Source organism: Malurus melanocephalus, unplaced genomic scaffold, assembly GCF_030028575.1.
Source record: "Malurus melanocephalus ecotype Western Australia unplaced genomic scaffold, MMel_1.1 scaffold_357, whole genome shotgun sequence".
In the NCBI taxonomy this organism is placed as follows: domain Eukaryota; kingdom Metazoa; phylum Chordata; class Aves; order Passeriformes; family Maluridae; genus Malurus; species Malurus melanocephalus.
Genome location: NW_026623589.1, coordinates 573,806 through 592,052, shown reverse-complemented (window position 1 = coordinate 592,052; position 18,247 = coordinate 573,806).

The window sequence follows — 18,247 nt, the reverse complement described above, 5'->3', positions numbered from 1 at the left end:
TAGCACCGAAATCCAATGAATTATCCACTATTTCTGAAATCATGGCTGTAAAAGGGTTAGGTGGAGGAAAATCTCTGATTACAATTTTCTGTGACTTCCAGAAAAATAAGTAGTAAGTATTTTTTCTTAAAATCCCTCTTTTTTTTTCTGTGTTTCTTTCTTAATGAAAAAGTGACCTAATAGTGAAAAATGTCAGCCTGCAGGCAACAAAATTAGAGGATTTAAAAAATCAATACTCCCTAAAAGATAGAGGCATATCTTGATGTTAGGAATGATTGCAAGTATTTTCGAGGCATAGTCAGAGAAAGAGGATCCAAATGAAAAGAAAAAAAAAAAAAAAGGAAACCTATTCCAATGTAAAAGAGACAATCAGAAACGTAGAATATTTTTCCCATTTATTGGCAAGGGAAATAGCAAGGAAAGCAACATCACAAGTGGTTTCCTGGAGGAGTAGAGAAATRTCTGAGGCTTTTGTATTCTTCATCAGTATCCTGTGATCATCAGATTGTGCAGATATGTGTAGGAGATGGTCTAAATTAATTCTTGGTATTTCAAATATACAGAGGATAAGAAGGAATGAGTAAGAATCCAACTCATCCCAATGGACACAATTCCATTGAAAGTAGYGGCCTTCAGATTAGATGAAAATAAATTAGATTTTTAGATGAAAATAAAGCTTATTTGGTAGATGTTTTTTGTCAATTTAAGTCTATGATACATAACATAATGTTTGTAAGTTACTGCTTTGTTATACTAAGGAAATATTTCCCAGATTGCCTGCAACCGACTCAAAATAAGTCAAAACTTGTGCATTCGGTGTGTGGAGCATTTTCTTCTGCATGCTCTGCCCTCACAATGTGAAATTGGTCCTAGATGTCCAAAATRATTGGCTGTAACCCTTCATGTGTCAGTCACAATGACCAAGAATTGCACAGCTCCTCGAAAGAGAATGGACTTGGATCTCCCTGGTAAGACAAATCCAGATGCAGTTACATTGCCAGAATTTCTAACTATATAACAYAGAACTGGAGTTTATTCTCAACAAAACTATATTTTAAAAACCCCATTTTCTAGTTCTGTGCCATTTATTGTGATCCAGATCAATTTTTTGTTGCTTCYCACAGAATGATGAGTGTAAAAGAAAAACATTATTGAATAAATGCAGATTCTAGTAAATATCAATGGATGGCCAAATCATTCTGACTTTGTCTAAGTCAAGCCAATTTCAGTTTCCTTGATGGGGCTTTTAACCCCAGATTTGCCTCAGAATAGAAAAAATACAAAATGTAACCTGATTTGAATAAGGCATTCCTACTGGGAGCAGGGAAATAGGAAAAAAAGTGAAAATTCAGTTCTTTGAAGGAAGAAAAATAAAACCTTATACATTATGTTCTTTGATTTAAATTACAGTAGTAATTAAGAATTATATTTCCTTAATCTGAAAATGAACCTTTTTTTMAACCATATGAGGTTGCGTATGGTTGAATTTTTGCACTAAAAGTTTTTTTCATTGCATCATTTAATGTAAAACCATATTGTGTTGGCCTGTTTACTTCCCATTTGTACTCCTTCCCCTGCCTTTTTTGCATAATATATTGGTAAGTAATAAGAAGYAGCACCACAGCTACAATTTAATGGGAAACACAACTGTTTATTGAACCAGATACCCATTATTAATTTAACAACCGAATACAAACGCTTCTGGCAATCAKTGCAATAATTCTGTTTCCCTGATTACTTAAGGTTTGCCATTGGCTGCAGTGGAAGTCTAATCCAGCCCTCAGAGGGGAGAAGTGCTGCCTTTTAACACTTGTGAGGAAAGAACAAGTACCAGCCTAATTCAGTTACCATGCATGCATTCCCTCTGACATCTTTTTTAAGACACACACAATTCCCATGTGGTTTTAGGAAGAGATTAAAACTAGTCTCTTTTTCATATTTTTTCTTGTATTTTATGACTCAATTAAAATGAGAAAATTCTGCAGCAAAGAGATTACAAGTTTTGGGGTTTTTTTTGCAATGAGTAATCAGATCTCATTGTAAGTGAAAAAAAAATTCCCACCTTTGTCCTGAAATGGTATTACCTACTTTTTTCAAGCAAGCATTGTATCATTCAAATTGCAGCACTGCATAATGGGCCAGGTAAAAAAATCTACATTTCAAAAATATTYTGGGGAGGTTACACCACAGATAATTTTGGCCCAATGAGACTCTAGAGGGCAGTCTTGGTATAGTAAAAGAAATATATATTTAACTGTCATTAGAAATCTCAATCATGTAGAGTCAGTACAAAATGTAACAGTTAAAAAAGCATAAATATTTTTAAAGATGATTTTAACGAGGTTTTCTAATTTTAGCTGAAATAATGAACATCCTTTGACGTAAGATTATAATTCACTATAGTACAATGTAATTTAAAATTCCATATATTTTTTATATTGTTAAGTTGGATAGCTATAGGGTATAATGAATGCATCAGAACCAAATGTAAAAGAAGATATGGTTTGCTACTCAGTTTCAGCTTGTTGAAACACTACTCAATTCAGACAGCGCATTTCTACCAGCAGTACAAAACTTCACCAAAAGTCCATCAGAAGTCCTTTGCTTAAAGAGAGTAAAATAAAATTCAACATACAGGGCAGATGCAATTTTAATGTCAGTTTTTAAAAGATGTGTTTTACTTTATAAGTAATTAATCTTTATACACAAGTTTTGACTATTGTCGGCAGAAATCAAAATTGCGTGCCTTGTAAATTTTTAATTGAGCAGTTCTTAGATTAAAAAAATGCATTAGTCACTTTGACTGTGTTTAATATTTTAGARGAAGTTGTTCTGCAAGAAAACAAATCATTGGTAATGAAAAACAATGTGCAGCTTGTAAGTACTTACTGTGCAAACTTTTGAAACATGTAACCTTTGTTTCTTTGCAGGCAAACAATATTGTGGGCTTGTTTTAAAATGGGAGCTTACYTCCTGTGCAAGACTTTCATCTGCATAGTTCAAAACATCTAGAAGAGAAAAGAAAATTGTTATTCCCATTTGATGGAGGGGCACTGCCTTCTCTGTTGGCCTCAGCAATCATTCTGTGACACAGTTGGTGTAACAGGGTTAGCTCCAGCAGCCAGAGGTTGGCTGGTTTGGGTCACTCACACAAGGAGGGTGGAAGGTGGGAAGAGGGGCTAGAAAAACTGCTCAGGTGTCCTTCATTCTTGAAGAAATTAATATTCCTTGATGCCTCTTTGACTGTGAATTTTGAAGAACAGAGTCTTGTGCTGCTTCTCCAGGCAGGAGGGACYTTTCTCTTCTGGCTCTGCTTGTTTATGCTCATGTTGAAGCAAGACTATGAAACTGTCTGCTTCTCTGCCCATGTCACAGGGTTGGTCAGCAGCTCTCTTGGGGCCTCTCTATAGACTGAGTTTGGCAGACAAAAATATAGCTAAATCCACTTAAAACACAGTCAAACAAAAAGAAGCCACGTTTTGGAAAAAATTGCCACGTGGTTACAGACTTTTTTTTTAATCTGGCAAGCAGAACATTCACTCAGCATGTGGAAGTTGGGTTCAGTGCCTGCACTGGMCCAGGAGGCTTTAAATTAACATTTTGTGCAAGTTTGTTCTCTGTACCTCCCTATTTTAATGGCTGACAAGTTATACTAAAAAAAAAAAAAGTTCATAGTGCTTGTGGGAGAAATAGGGAGGAGCTTAAAGAAGGACACATTGTAGGGGTCTCCTCATCAACCATCGGCAGACTGGGATGACCTAAGTGTTAGACCAGGTAACAAACATGTGCCGAACAGTCTGCCTTTCCTACAGTGTTATCTGCATTTTTAACACTTTAAATCCATCCTTGGCTTTAGCTGATCCAATGCATTACAATTATAATAATGATTTGATCTACTGCAAACCCTAATATTTTTTATTGTTTGAGGAAGTGTGTGCCATTCACCTCTCCCTGAAAGTACACAAAGAAGCTTTCTCAAGTGATGATTATTTTTGTTGTGGTATTTGAATTTCAAAACCATTCCTAGTGATAGGTACCTATGCTATTTTGCACTCTCTCTCTCTGAAACTAGGATTATTTTTCTGAAAAATAGAATATATAAATATATATATATATATACAAAACCAACAAAGCAATAACTCTGTTATTCTTTGTGTACCAGAAAATACCTTCAGATTCCTATTGATGAAAAGGGCTCTTACAGAGATTCTATTCTGATATCTAACTTCTAAACTCAAGTTGTCACTGATTTGCACAATGTTTGATTAATATAAAAGACCATAATCTTTAATACAAAAACGAACTTGCAGTATTCTCTATCTCAATTTCCTGCAAAGTTTTCTAAGGCATAAACTGTTAAGTGTGAGCAACTGAATATACATTTATGGTTTTCATACATATATATCACGTGAAGCAACTAATGCTTTTGTGGATTTTGTTCTTCATGAAAAAATGTTTATTAGAGACTGAGTTCTTTTATAATATAAGGATATGAAAATAATGTAACAAAGCCTTTTATGCACAAGTATCCTCTAGCAATTAAAGAAAAAAGATGTAGGAATACTTCCACTTAGACAATCAATAGAATTTATAAAAATTACAATCCAGGCAAGCAATGTGCATTTCATGAAAATTTCATTTTCTGTTAAAATTCACAGAATAGTGCTAGTAAGCCTAAGTGTTGCAGAAACTTAAGTGGTGAAATACTTAACAATTCTAGATAAATAAATCAGACAGTAGCGTATATGGAAAGTAGTTTCAACAAACTCTCATTCTCATGAGGAAAGTCTGCACTTTTAAAGAATGCTAAAACATAGCAACTTCTTCAAAGAATAAAAATTATTGCTTTACAAGAGAAATGTCTTTATCCAAACCAGAGCTCCTTGCATTATTCTCAGTTCCCATGTCACTTTTGTGAAGTGCACCATGAATTTTTACRTGACAGTCTCAGTAGTAGTACTATCTGAATTTCACTGTTGTGAAAATCCAAGTGGAAAAAAAAATAAAACTCAGAAGACATTTTATTTTCTTTACTGGGGAGACTGTCAATAAAATGACTGCATTTTCACTCTTAAAATATAGACTTAGAAATAGAGACTACTCTTGACTCTTACAAGCTCATTGCTGGTCTTTTCCCACTGAAGGATATTTACTGAGTTTGGTGATAGATTTATAACAGCAAAGTTACACATCAGAAAAACCCTCCCTAGATACACATGCAGTTTGCCTTAGATATATATATATAATACTGAAGTTCATATAATTATTTCACACAGATGCACCCTCTGTTCTTATCCTTTTAGGCATTTAGGGCACACTAATTTCTAAGGACAAACACCATGGATGTCTACAGGCCTCTAGGTGCCATAAATCTGTATAGGTTGAAACTGAAATGCCAAAATCCTTGTTAYCCACAGCTTATGCCTCTCCAGATGCTCTCTTCCCACCTGGCAAAGTACGTTAGAAGGGAAAGTATGTACACTGATAGTCCCTCAAAGGAAAAAATGTGTTTAGATGCACTGGATTAAGGATAAAAAWTGTGAAAGAACTTAATCATATCTAAAGGAACATACCTAAAATTTCTTGAAATATGTCAATATTGYAGTAGATCACACCATCTAACATCACTTCTGTAAAATTGGTGGYGACCTATGAGGCAGTCAGTCCCTGCTTCAGCTTCTCCAACATGAAAAACAGTTTAGCAAAATTTGCAGCAGTTGCAGATCTTTCTGAAGTTTGCTGGTTTAGCAGCCTGCCCTTCCAGAGACATTGTCAGTTTCTCCAGGTAAGACCAAGCAGAATTTGGCAGAATTGTGGTACTGTCTGTGTCTGTGTATGCTGTCAGAGTACACTGGATAATTTTAACCACAAATGTAACTGTGTCAGCTTTTGCAAGGATTTCATCAGGCATAGCCTTAAACTCTCAGTGTTTTTTCCAGTCATTATACAAATGAATGTAGATATTAATGCTGTTGACTATCTCATCTGGTTGTACATATTTACTTTTCTATGAAGGACAATCTGGTTTCTTCTTTCAGGGAGGAAGAGTAAGATTTTAGAGATCCAGGTTCTAAGTGAGAAATGGAAACAGAATATGCAATGAACCTTTTTATAAATATGCTTGGGTATGACACAACATGGACTGAAAAAATGGGTGCTCTTAGGTAATTTCCTCAGCTGGATGAGTTGAGACCTTTTGCTGTGACAATAAGTCCAGGATTTTCCCTCCTGAGAAGAATCACTAACAAAGAGCTACAGCTGAAGATATTCCAGTRTGAATTAAGAGAGATGCAAATCACTGTCAAATTAGCAAGGTTGACAAAGTGGTTCAGAAGTTCAGCAATGCTCTCCGAAAGTGCGAAAGCATAACGTGGAGAGTACAAATGAAATCTGCAGGACTTCTCTAATCTTCATACTATGCTAAAGCTCTACCCAAACTGTGTTTACAAAAACTGCAGATAGATTTTAGTTTTGATCAACAGAAATAATATAACATTTCAATAATATTTAGATATGCTTTTCTATGGGGCAAGGGCACCCAACTGTCATTTAATGGGCATTTGAGCCTGGGCAAATATGAAATGCCAGATCTCAAGTGCAAGGGTTGTTGTTGGACTTATTTTGTCTYCAAAGTGAAGTGAACTCTAGCTGGCTCATTTCTGTACAAGGGAAGTTTTAGCTGACAAAGGCCTAAGGAATAATCTTTTAGAGTGTAAGGGAACTGTGTCTGATAATGATTAATTGGGAAGGAGTGGCAATTCTTCTATCATGAACATGCTGGAGGATTAGATGCCTTGCTCTTCCCTGTCAGGATGGAAGATTATTCGCGGTTGAAAAGGCTTGAGTGCTAGCAAGGTCAGCATTATTACTTTTGTTAATCTTGATGTGGTGCGATGTTTCTTATTTAATGCTTGTTATTTGTATATCTTTATGCTGTGTGAGAAAGAACTGCTGCCTTAACTTCCAATTACGGTGTGTGACTGAGATAATGTGAACGGGACGAYGGGAGTGGGAGTATGGCAGCACTGATGAGTTCTTTCTTCCTGCCTTCTGCTGCTAAGAAGTTGTCATCTTGTTTATTCTCTAAAATTACTAATTGCCCCACTGCAAGCACATAAAAGCCAAATGAAAACACCACCCAAGGACTTCCACAATTTTCTTTTGCTGGTTGCATTCAGGGTGAGTTAGGGCTTAAGGTATTTTAGGGTTCCAAACTCCGTGGCTCCCCAACAGAGATTACTGTGCCTCCAAAGAAGGGGTATTTTTAGGGCCACTAACAGATGATGATCATCAGTAGGCATTTACTAATTTTCCTGTGACCATCCCTGCTGGAAAGCCTGTAACACCTCACAGTGCAGTGGTCCAAGAAGAAACCATAAATCTTACCATTCAGTTCACTTCACAAACAACAGAAACATTCATAAAAAATCCCAAAGTACTTTTATTAAGGGGAAATAATTCTTATTTTGCCTCCAAAATGGGTGATATATTTCCTGTCACAGTGAACTAAAACATCTGGACAGCAAACAGTGGTGTACCCCATATGAAACAGTAGATTTGTGAAGAAATTCCATTAATAAATTACACTTTTCTAAGGGCAAGCATAAATATAAGAAACTATTTCCTTCAATTTCATAGTTGCTGTCCCAAAATAATGGAAAACCATTGTCAACCTTTCAATAAACTCRCATATTTTTAAGAATTTTCAAGCATGTGTGCAGGAAAGAAAGTGTGCTAAAAAGTTTTAAGTATGGCTTTAAATAATTAATACATTATGTGGAGAAGTTTTGACCTAGGAATTTTTAAAAGTGTGTACATACATGTGTGTGTGTGTACATGTGTAATTTTTGAACCTGCCCAGAAATYAGCTTTGTTCATTGATGAATTAATCAGATTTTTAATGCACATTCAAATGCCACTGTTAACAGTAGGGAAGACACCTGTGGTTATTCCTCATGAGGTGCAGCAGAGAAGCCAAAGGCCTCGAATATGCAGCACTTCATGACTGAAAGGGGGAGCACAACCTGATTGATATTCCATTAAACCAAAGTAGGAGTAACTGATACACTAATAAGGCCAACTGTTACAGACAGAGAAATCTTTCCTTTCCTCTTTGTTTTCAATTGCTACTATGGGATGGGGATCAGGKAGAACACGCGTGCTTCTTTCTGTTCTATCTTGGTGCCATCAGTATGATAATATCTTCTTTCAATTCTGAAGCAATTAGTTCACAAGGCAAAATAAAGATACGATCTACATTTTCTACAGTCTTGTTCAAAGCATTTCATCTGAAAACTAAGATCTGTATAGCTGGTATGTTTTTATTCTTCCATATTAAAATTATTTTATTATAGTTCTTTTAATACTGTTGATATTTTATCTTCTCTTCTGCATTAATCAACTCTCCTCTCATTTTAAGTCGTTACCTGATAGGATTTTTGCTGTTTCTTTCTTTTTTTTAACTGTTTTGTCATTGTTTTCCAGCATGCTCCRCAAAACTCAAGATGACACTATTTCAAGAATACATGCTGGAATTTTACATTTAATTAAAACACACCTGTGTCAAGTACATTCAGAAAACCCTTGTAACTCCACTTCAGGCAGGAAATACGCAGGATCCTTTGCAACTGCCCTGACAAGTTCCGATTCCAGCTGCCTTTAGCTCAGCTGCAGGAAGCTTCCCCGTAACAGGCAGAGCCATGGAGATGCTACCAGTGCAGAGGGATGCTGGGCTGTTCCTCTCAGTGTCTCCTTGGCTAGGAGCAGCACAGAGGAGTGCCTGGATCCCACAAGCATGTGGTAGGGTACTGGATGCCTGCTCTAATGACACCAGGGAAAGAATTATCCTGCACAGCAGCTGAAGCTACCACTGTGCCCTCTGCCACAAACCAYGGTGAGATCCACCAGGCCAAGCTGGCTGTAGTTCCCCCACTGGAGTCCTGTGAATAGGAAACCTTGAAGAAGGACTCTCAGACTGGTTCCCCAGTGACTCAGTGTGACCAGAACTACCTGAAGGGACTACTTCCCTCTCAAGCCAAACCCTTGGAGCTCCTCTCTTGGGTGCTCACTCGTAAATCCCTGGGTAGTGACCATGGTTCTCCAGTCCAGGACACCTCCAGTCCTCTCCTGACCAAGTCCTCAGGATACTGCCCATTCCTCTTCCCAAGGAGCTGCAGTGTACTTACCCTGCAGTTGAAGGCCAGCCTTCATGAGCTGACTGGGTGCCATGTGTGACTTCTTGGCATGACCATAAAACCATAGAGAAGTCAGGTCACTACCCTGTGGATCCAGTTTGTGGACTGTGATCCATTCAGTTCAGACTTGTACYGTCTTTAATCACCACTATTTCCATCTGTGCTGCTTCTAAGATCTCTAATTGATCTATCAGGATCACAGCGAGGCTGCTCACAATAATCTTCGAAAGGTCATGAATAATCAGATGATGCAACTGAGGAGTGGAAGAAATCAAAAGTCACCCCTGTCTTCAAAAAGAGCAAGAAATAAGGAACGATGAGCCAGTCAGCCCAGCCTCAATCCCTAGAAAGGTGATGGCATGCCTCATTCTAGAGGCAATYTCTATCCATATGGATGACAAGAAGGTGATCAGGAGCAGTCAGCATGGATTCTCTAAGGGTAAATCATGCTTAACCAAACTGATTGACCTCTATGATGAAACAACTTYCTGAATGGATGAGCAGAGAGCGGTAGACATTGGCTACCTCAGCTCTAGATAAGCTTTCATCGCTGTCGTTCACAGCAGCCTCATGGGCCAACTCAGGAAGTGTGGACTGGATGAGTGGACAGTGAGGTGGATCGAGAACAGCCTGAATGGCACATCCCAAAGGCTTTGTAATCAGTGGCACAGGGTCTAGTTGSAGGCCTGTCACTTGTGGTATCCCCCAAGGGTCAGTACTRGGCCCAGTATTKTTTAAYTTGTYCATCARTGACTTGGCTGAAGGGGCCTCCTCAGCAAGTTCACTGATGRCACAGAGCTGTGAGGAGTGGCCCATACCCCAGAGAGCTGTGCAGCCYTKCAGAGGGATCTCAACAGGATGGAGAGATGGRCAGAGAACTGTCTGAAATTCAACAAAGGCAAGTACAGGGTCCTGCACCCAYGGAGCAATAACCCCAGGCACCAGGRTAGGCAKGGGCTGAYCTGCTGGAAAGCAGCTCTSCRGAGAAGGACCTGGGGATCCTGRTGGACAACAAGCTSTCCATGAGCCAGCAGTGTGGCCTTGTGGCCAAGAGGACCAATGGTTTCCTGGGATGAATTAGGAAGACCATTTCCAGCAGATCAAGTGAAGATATCCTGCACCTCTATTCAGTCCCGRTGAGGCAACATTTGGAGTGCTGTGCCCATTTTTRGGCTCCTCAGGACAGGAGAGACATGGAGCTCCTGGAGTGGGTCCAGAGGAAGGCAACAAAGGTGATGAAGGGACAGGAACATCTTCCTTATGAGGAAAGGCTGAGGGAACTGCTCTGTTCAGCTTTGAGAAGAGACGACTGAAGGGGACATCACTGATGTCCAGAAGTATCTGAAGGGGGGGGGTGCCATGAAGATGGAGCCAGGCTCTTGGTGGTGACAAGCAATAAAATGGKCAGAAAACAAGACATAGGATGTTCTACCTGCATATGAGGAATAATCTCTTCACTGTGTGGGTGACCAAGCACTGGAACAGGTTGTCTAGGGAGGGTGTGGATTCTCCCTCACTGGAGATATTCCAGAACAATCTGGACACAATCCTGTGCCGTGTGYTCYASGATGACCCWGCWTGAGCAGGGAGGTTGGAYCAGATGACCCCCTGTGGCTCCTCCCAACCGGACACACTCCATGATTCTGCGATTTGAAGAGATCTTTCCTACCTACCTCACTTGTACTATCAGGAATTCCTCAGTCCTGGAAATATTTTTCTAGGATTAGRTTCACTATGACAACTGAGCCAGAAAATTAAGTATTTTAAACAAAAAATAGTCTTCAAAGTAATAAAGTAACACATTTTGTAATCAAAACCACAGATACATAAAATACCTAAGAATATGTACACTTAAGCAAAAATCATACAGCTAGCCTTCTGCTTTTTTTTTTTTTTTGTTTTCACTTTAAAATATAGATTTTTACACTTTTTCAAGGAGTAGGAAATAGGGAAAAAAGAGAAAATGTCTACTATTCTAACTTCAGAGAAGTATTGCTGAGATTTTTTTTTGCCTTGAATGAGTTTTATTTTTCTTGACTGTGGAGTCATAGGATTTGGGGTCAACCAAGTTGCAGAAGGAAGAGAATTCCACATTAAGAGGACTCATCTTTCTCTTTGCTCAAGAAAGGCTTTTAACACTTCTGTACTGATGACTATAAAATATGGAGCAAAAGGGTGGGAACATTTAATATACTGGAGCTGAAACTAAAACCTGAACAATGAAGCATGAAATGAAGTATGCTTGATATAACTGAGAAACAGAATCAACAAATAGGTAAGACAGAGAAAGTACGTGAAAGAACAATCTTTATGAATAAAAGGACACTGGGCTGATTGTATCTTGAAGAGGGCAAAATTAAAGACAGAATGCATTTATGAAGAAAYGGGTTACAGTAGGTGTGATCATCAGGACACTTAAGAATGTTTCATAAAAATATCTTTTCTCCTCTGACCTATTTCAAAACAGCTACATGAGTGGATGGCAGGAGGAACACCGAGTGCTTCAGAGAGGTGGGAATTTAAAGTATTGCAAAGCAATTAAAAGTTGCATTAATAACACTGCTCGATAGTACTATATATTTGCCTCTTCTGAAGGAAGGACGGTCTTCTGTTTCCAGTGACAAGCTTTCTTAAGGGGAAACCATAACAACACGAGAAACATAAAGAGTTTCTATAACCTTGTAATCACACATGTCATACACAATGTACTATTTTCCCTCTTTATAGCAGAAGTGCTGGGAAATAATATGAAGTAGATGCTTCAAATTCTGTTTTCTGTGACAGAAGTTAATTCTAAAGTAAGTATTCCATGAAAGAGAAACAGAGAAAACATTTTTACATGTCTATCATTTGTCCTTAGAGGACACAAAACAAATATGTTTTTTAAAGCTTGACACTGGTATTATTCTGTGTGGCCTGCGGCTATATGCTTTTTCCAGTTTGTAGAATTGAAGGATAAGAAAACAGCTTTGCATTAAGAGGAACACATTGTACAGGTTAATCATAACCATGCAGAAATCAAAATGCTGCCAACAAAATAATGGCGTACTAGTGCCAAGGGAGTCACCAGGATGACTGTGAGGGAAGCTGTGGGAGAATAACAACTCCTTTGCATGTGGGGAAGTATTTCAGGCATGTGCTTCTAAATTAATTATTGATGTGGCTGAAACAGAAGTTTTTACTACTGTCGACAATAGCAAATACTCGTAAAAATTTAATTGGCTAAAAGTTAATTTCAGTGTTCCTCAATCATGAAATGCATTAATTGAGAAGAGCCTTTTTTAAGATGTTTAAATTTTWAAAGGAAATAAAGCAGAAAAGCAGAATCAGGCAGGGGAATTTAACAAATGTAAAAATGTTGACAGAAGTGAGAGTCATTACCTAGTCAATATTGTATCAATTAACCAAACTAACTGTAGTCCCCGATGAGAACTAAGTAAACTGGCATAATTTTCTAGTTTGTCTGACTCATTCCCATTATCCATTATGTGTGTACATTAGTGTGTTACAAATTCAGACAAACTAAAAAGCAGCGCCACATAAAATGTGGAAGAATTAGACAAAATAGTGTTTGTAAGAATTTTACATGCTCTAAATCCATTAAATAATAAATAAATCATAATTTGTACGGGTGACAGTTGCCACTTTTGAAGGAGAGTGGCTAGTCTGCTCCCAGCTACCAGCATTCCTTAGGCTGCTATGGGCACATCTGAGAATCACTTATCTATATTGCARGCAAATAGCATCCCAAGACATTGGTAGAAGTACTTCCAGATTTTCTCTTTAGCTAGTTAAAGTGTAACTATTAAAAAAATAAGAAAAGTGAACACAAACAGATTTTTTATTTGTTAAGATGTGTGACAACAGGCTGAGACTGACCTAACTATAATCATAGACTTTTTAGGACAGTTTTTAGGACACTCAGATTTTAACTCAGCATAGTTGAATAGAGTAATATAGCCATACTTAAATAATTGGAATGGAAAACTATGTACACTATTGGAAGGCTAAGCTTATGAAATATTTTTCTCTTCACTTGCAGCATTTATATTTTAGCCCTAAGTGTGCAACATCCCGATACCTCTACCGAGAAGYTGTTGAAAAGAAGCTGTTCAGAGGGGACGAAATAAAAGGTAAGAGCACGCAATTTTATCACTGGAGTATCAGGACAGCTTTCAGTTCCCTTTGAGGGGCTTGTGGGTAACCCAGAAAAAGCTCATATATTTGCTATGTCTGTCAAGTGTCTGAACACAGCAGTAAATTCACAGAAATATCTGGAAAGCACACTAGTCCTACAAATTCACCATATGAGAAACTGTGTGGTAAAGCTTCCTTTGACACTGCTAGGGAAATCATGGAGGAGCTTAAGAGAAAGTGTTCACAACACTGTCAGGTTCAMTGTAACTTCTGTATTTTCCCTTTCAGGACAGCAACGAGACATTTTAGTGAGCAACACTGCTGGCACACAGGCTCCTCTGATGTTGTGTCACCACTGCTTATTATATAAGGGAGCCCCCAACAAAAACTGACACAGAACTTAGTTATTTACTTATTTTAATGCTCATACATAAGGGGTGTTTCTTAAAAGCAAAAGATCCTTCCTTACTGAACTTTCACTATTAAAATACAAAATGTTGTTGATTGGTAGGGGCTATTTTGTATCTCTGAGCTATAATTACACATGAAAAAAATTGGATTAAACTGTACAGGAGAGTACAGTTATGAGGTTTACATATATTAATGACATCCACCTCTATGCTGTATTGTTTTGTGACAACTATAGTCATCTAACAGGTTACATAAAGCTCCTTCCCATCCCAGCTTATGCCAATGATTACCACAATGCACTACAGTATATATATCTAGATTCCAGCTGGGCAAAAGTCTCATTCACCTTCATCCTACAGTTTGAAGACCTGCGCATATATTCACTTGCAAGAGAGTTAAAATAATTCAAACCAGGTAATAAACTACAAAAGAAGAAACAAATGGATGATCTTTTGTTTGTATAGTTTAACCAACATCGATAATACAACATCACTACAAGTAGATCTAACCAATAATATTATCCATTGAAAATATGTAACATACAGTATGAAGTTTGAATTTTTTAGGAGCAAATTTTTCTATTGTGCTTATGAAAAGGCTACAATACATATAGCCAGTGGCAAAAGCATTAAGCAGTATGTGTTCCTGTTTAACTGAGGCTGGGATACTTACTGAAAGTCTTCTGAAGCAGCTTATTTGTACAAAAGCCCAAGATTTTGTCTGAAAAGGCTGCTTCATGGGTTAATGCATTCACCTATAAATAAAAGCAGTGACAGCTCTCCTGTCAGTACATGCTGATGGACGGTTCCTTTTTCCACCATTACAGCCTTGTGAATGTGGGAAAATTAATTTAAGTGGTAGTTAATTTCTAATGAATTCCATTCAAGCGGTTAATATGGTCCCTTGATGTTATGGTAACCTTCATGGATCATTGCATTATGTAAATAAATTCTACTTTATGCTGGTTTATTAAAAAAAAGAGGAAGATTGGTGAGTCCAGTCAAATCTTCACATATACAAACCTGAACAAAATTTCTTAAGAAATTGCTAAAAATAGACTGAAAGGAATACACTCGATATCCTGTAAAGCATACCATTCATCTTTATAAGACGTCTAATTTTTACATAATTTTGGCAGGATCATCTATTATTTGGAGCTGWGAATAAGACTTTTGGGAAGGGAATCCTCTTCACTCAAAATGCTATTAGAAATGCAGCTTGTGTGYCCTCGAAGGACTCTCCAAGGCCTTAGATCAGCTGCTCTGCACAAGCATGAATCACTAAACAGATTTCACACATCCCAGCTCCCACCTTATTCCTTCTTCTGGGGGGAGACCTCTGACAGGGTGTGCTCTGAGGAGGAAGTATCTGTGGCATCTTACTTCTTGAAGTCACACAGACGGCCAGTGAGTGGTTGAAAAGCAATCCTAAAATATGTAGGGTGAGCTATGTTTCCAAGAGACATGAGGTAGACATTCATCTGTCACACCAGCAAACCAAAAAATATTTGGGAGGATAGAATTTCATAAAATATTTCAGGAAAGATTRACTCAAAAGTTGTATGGTGTAGCCAATAATGTCCAAGAATGCTGTGAGGGAATGATTGGAGGCAGAAGCAATATATTTTAAGAGACAATTGAGACAGCTGGAAAAAAAGCTGGTAATCTTTGGCATATATGAAAATGACTTGTCTCCTCAAAAGCTTTCTTACTTTTTTCTAACAGTATCAGTGATCTCATAAAATATATTACCTTCCTTACAAGCCCTATCTTGAAAATTCAAACCYGCATTATTAGGGTGATGAGGGGAGCAGAAAATCTGCTTCACAAGAAAAGACTAAAAGCTTTAGGAGAACGAAGATTGAGAAAGGACATGGGAGCTACCCAGAAATAAATATCAACCAGGTAAATTCCCCAGGAACAGAAGTGCTGTTTAACAGAAAAGATAACATTGGCATAAGTATAAACAAGTAATGAATAAATGTAGGGCTGGAGTTAGAAGATTAGGAAGAAAAGTTCTAGACTGAAGAGTCATGTTAGCAAAATACAATTTTCAATGCATAATTCAATGTATTTATTTAAATAATATTAAATAGTTGCCAGAAGAGCAGGGAGTTGGAGTTCATGTGTATACATAGYCTTCATGACTTTTTCCATTGATCACCATTCTGCAGATAAAGTGTCCTAGAGCTAACTGTGACCACACTCCTCATAAGCAGCACCTTTCCATGCCTGGAGAAAATAGAGCTGTGTTGTGGTTAAGGAGACTCCAAATGATGAATTTTTCAATGGCCTTAACTCCAATGGCCTCTGCTCTGTGGCCCTGCCATCAGAGCTCTCTCCCTTTCTGCTCATGCCACACGCAGACATTGTCTGATTTATGCTTAGTACCCAACTATGYCACCTCTCCCTGTGAGCCTTAATGTGAGATCCTTGGTTTTGCTCTTCACTTTGTCTAGCAGTATCAAGGCATGCATCTAAAACTCACAGAAAGGATTTTCCTTAAAAATATTTTTGTCTTTCCTTTCCTGCTTTTCCTCCTGACCATTCTTTGAACATTACCCGTTATAAAACTTAAGCTCCTTAAAGAAGAAAGCTTTTTTTTTTTTTTTCAAAGTACCCAATGAGATGGGTGATGTGCAGCCTTCCACGTTTGTTTTTGTTGGATAATGCTGAGAAGGTTTGCTCTGTGTGCAGGAAGCCATGCTGTGAAGTAAAGTGAGACATCAAGGCCAGCTAGAGTAGTACTGGAGACYCGGGATGGGCTGGAGGAACCAACCATAGTGTATTTAAGACTTTGACTAGCTATGCTAGTCTAGAGACTGAACTGCTTCTGGGTCTGGGTTTTGCCTGAAGAAAGTCCCCTGGAAACTCTCTGCCATGGATGTAGGGCAGATGATCAAGTGAACAACGTGCAGAAGTAAAACATAAGTGGTTCAAGCTGACTCATGATATGACTTATGGTACAAAACTGAAAAAAAAATCTAAGTATACATATATGAATTCACAAYTGCTTGAGTAACATGTCAAAACTCAACTGCAAATGCGAACGACCAAGAAATTTGAATGTCTTTCACTGTGGTTTCAGGGGCATTAAGACAAGTGATAGATACCCTGTTTTTTTAATTAGTGATTCGGGTGCGATATAGATTAAACACGGATAATTTCAGGATAAAAAAAAAATCAGCTAAGTAGTAATAAAGATAACGGAGTAATGGGGAAAATTTTGTGCTGTTTAACACACCGAAGCTACTGAAAAAAAATTTTGTTACCTTCAAATGCAAAGTCATTAATCTAGAAACTAGACCTTGCAGCTACACCTATGGAAGAGAGGCCTGCAAAGTGTWAAGCAATGTAAATCCTTTACAAGTCATAAAAAACTGACAGCAAACAAACTCTTTACATAAATCCATAGCAATAATGTGATCTTCAAATGAAGGAAGCAAAAGATTAGTGAGAGCAAAATTCAGGAGTATTTTGACCTCAATGTTCTGCATCACTAAGGTAGGTTCTACCTATAGCTCCTGTGTTTGTATTTTTAAAAAGAAATGAGAGTACAGAGAACAGAAATATCCAAAGGCCRTAAAAAGTATTTTATACTGAGAAAGATAAGATGATTAATCTGATTAGTTTAACAAAACATTAGAAGGGTGACTCAAATTTAGTGACTCTGCCTTTTGAAGGAAAAATACAGGAATCTATGAATGTAAGGCACAACAACATTCGCTAACTTCAAATTAAAGCTAACAAGCTCACCTTTTTAACAGTGAAGTGACACTATTTTGTAACATAATCGTAGTCGTGTGACTGACTGGCTGCTCAWCTATCCACTACGCATCTATCCAGCCCCAGATCTGTGGTCTCTGGCAGCAGCCCTGTTTTAGGTTTCATGTCCTACACAATTCTTCAGCCTACACAGATCAAGTCCCAGGTTAACATTTCATATTTACTGTATTTTCATTCACTTAAATACATCCACTAAGTTTATTTTTTTGTGACTACACAATTGGTGATCAGGATGAATGACCAGATTACATAAACCAAATTTATTATTTAATAGCTGGATGAGCATTCAAAGCAAAATCAAAGTACTTGGCATGCAATCTAGATGCAAAAGTTCTTATCTAAAGCCTGAAGATTCTACGAAAGTGACCTATTTTAGATATTACAGTCACTGATTTTATAAATATTGCCTTCCTAGCATGAGTTGCTTTTAAAACTATATAGACTCTGGGACTCCTTGCTCCAAGTATTTTCCTCATTTAGGCATTGTTCATCACCAATATTTAATCATGCAACAGGGAGGCTTGCATTACTCCCTGCCTGTTCTTTTGCTTACTTTCAACTACTAAATGGAACCAATCTATTTTTAGATCCAATAACTTCACAAAGTTCACTTTTTACTCCCTTTTGAACAATATGGCACATAAGAACAGGTAGGTTCTTGAAAAATACTGCTTGCTTTCAACACTTTATTCATATTTGCAGACAACAGATTTCAAAGTC